Source organism: Arachis hypogaea, chromosome 3 (genome assembly GCF_003086295.3).
Source record: "Arachis hypogaea cultivar Tifrunner chromosome 3, arahy.Tifrunner.gnm2.J5K5, whole genome shotgun sequence".
Lineage (NCBI taxonomy): Eukaryota > Viridiplantae > Streptophyta > Magnoliopsida > Fabales > Fabaceae > Arachis > Arachis hypogaea.
In genome coordinates this window covers 94,268,586-94,271,456 of record NC_092038.1, presented here as the reverse complement: position 1 = coordinate 94,271,456, position 2,871 = coordinate 94,268,586, and positions in this window count along the sequence as shown.

The following is a 2,871-nucleotide window of genomic DNA, read 5'->3' as shown; positions in this document are numbered from 1 at the left end:
AACCCCATTCAACAAGTCGGAATCTTAATGGTTCAAGAGTTCTATGCCAATGCATGGATCACCAAGAACCATGACCAAGGTGTGAACCCGGATCCAAAGAATTGGCTTACTATGGTTCGGGGGAAATACTTGCATTTTAGTCCGGAAAATGTAAGGGTGACATTCAACTTGCCCTTGATGCAAAGAGATGAACATCCTTACACTAGAAGGGTCAACTTTGATCAAAGGTTGGACCAAGTCCTCACAGTCATATGTGAAGAGGGCGCCCAATGGAAGAGAGATTCAAGAGGGAAGTCGGTTCAACTGAGAAGGCATGACCTCAAACCCGTGGCTAGAGGATGGTTGGAGTTTATCCAACGCTCAATCATTCCCACTAGCAACCGGTCCGAAGTTACTATAGACCGGGCTATCATGATTCATAGCATCATGATTGGAGAAGAAATAGAAGTTCATGAGGTGATATCCCAAGAACTTTATAAGGTGGCGGACAAGTCCTCTACCTTGGCAAGGTTTGCCTTTCCTCACCTCATTTGTCACCTCTGTTATTCAGTTGGAGTTGACATAGAGGGAGACATCCCCATTGATGAGGACAAGCCCATCACCAAGAAGAGGATGGAGCAAACAAGAGACCCCTCTCATCATCAAATCCCTGAGATGCCTCAAGGGATGCACTTTTCTCCACAAAACTATTGGGAGCAACTAAACACCTCCCTAGGAGAATTGAGTTCCAACATGGGACAACTAAGGGTGGAGCACCAAGAACACTCTGTTCTCCTCCATGAAATTAGAGAAGATCAAAGAATCATAAGAGAGGAGCAACAAAGCCAAGGAAGAGACATTGAGGAGCTCAAGCACTCCATAAGATCTTCAAGAGGAAGAACAAGCCGCCATCACTAAGGTGGACCCGTTCTTTAATTTCCTTGTTCTTTATTTTCCTGTTTTTCGAATTTTAGTGCTTATGTTTGTCTATGTTTGTGTCTTGTGATCATTAGTGTCTTAGTGTCTATGCCTTAAAGTTATGAATGTTCTATGAATCCATCACCTCTCTTAAATAAAAAAATGTTCTTAATTGAAAAAGAGTAGAATTGCATGAATTCTGAATTTTATAACAGTTTAATTATTTTGATGTGGTGGCAATACTTTTGTTCTCTGAATGTATGCTTAAACAGTACATATGTCTTTTGAATTTGTGGTTCATGAATGTTGGCTCTTGAAAGAATGATGAAAAAGGAGACATGTTACTGAGGATTTGAAAAATCATAAAAATGATTCTTGAAGCAAGAAAAAGCAGTGAATACAAAAAAAAAATTTCGAAAAAAAAGAGAGAGAAAGAAAAAGAAAAAAGAAAAAGAAAGAAATAAAGTTGTAATCCAAGGCAAAAAGAGTGTGCTTAAGAACCCTGGACACCTCTAGTTGGGGACTCTAGCAAAGCTGAGTCACAATCTGAAAGGGTTCACCCAATTATGTGTCTGTGGCATGTATGTATCCGGTGGTAATACTGGAAGACAGAGTGCTTTGGGCCACGGCTAAGACTCAATAAGTAGCTGTGTTCAAGAATCATCATACTTAACTAGGAGAATCAATGACACTATCTGGATTCTGAGTTCCTAAAGAAGCCAATCATTCTGAATTTCAAAGGATAGAGTGAGATGCCAAAACTGTTCAGAGACAAAAAGCTAAAAGCCCCGCTCATCTAATTAATACTGATCTTCATAGATGTTTTTGGAATTCATTGCATATTCTCTTCTTTTTATCTTGTTTGATTTTCAGTTGCTTGAGGACAAGCAACAATTTAAGTTTGGTGTTGTGATGAGCGGATAATTTGTATGCTTTTTGGCATTGTTTTTAGTATGTTTTTAGTATGATCTAGTTAGTTTTTAGTATATTTTTATTAGTTTTTAGTTAAAATTCACTTTTCTGGACTTTACTATGAGTTTGTGTGTTTTTCTGTGATTTCAGGTATTTTCTAGCTGAAATTGAGGGACCTGAGCAAAAATCTGATTCAGAGACTAAAAAGGACTGCAGATGCTGTTGGATTCTGACCTCCCTGCACTCGAAGTGGATTTTCTGGAGCTACAGAAACCCAATTGGCGCGCTCTCAACGGCGTTGGAAAGTAGACATCCTGGGCTTTCCAGCAATATATGATAGTCCATACTTTGCCCAAGATTTGATGGCCCAAACCGGCGTCCAAAGTCACCCTCAGAATTCCCAGCGTTAAACGCCGGAACTGGCACAAGAATGGGAGTTAAACGCCCAAACTGGCACCAAAGCTGGCGTTTAACTCCAAAAAGAGTCTCTACACGAAAATGCTTCAATGCTCAGCCCAAGCACACACCAAGTGGGCCCGGAAGTGGATTTTTATGTCATTTACTCATCTCTGTAAACCCTAGGCTACTAGTTCTCTATATATATAGGACCTTTTACTAATGTATTTTGATCTTCGAATCTTTTGGACATCTAGTTCTTAGATCATTGGGAGGCTGGCCATTCGGCCATGCCTAGACCTTGTTCTTATGTATTTTCAACGGTGGAGTTTCTACACACCATAGATTAAGGTGTGGAGCTCTGCTGTACCTCGAGTATTAATGCAATTACTATTGTTCTTCTATTCAATTCCGCTTGTTCTTGTTCCAAGATATCACTTGTTCTTCAACTTGATGAATGTGATGATCCGTGACACTCATCATCATTCTCACCTATGAACGTGTGACTGACAACCACCTCCGTTCTACCTTAGATTGGGTGAATATCTCTTGGATTCCTGATACACGATGCATGGTTGATCGCCTGACAACCGAGCGCTCGCCTGACAACCGAGCCAGCCATTCCGTGAGATCAGAGTCTTCGTGGTATAGGCTAGAACTGATGGC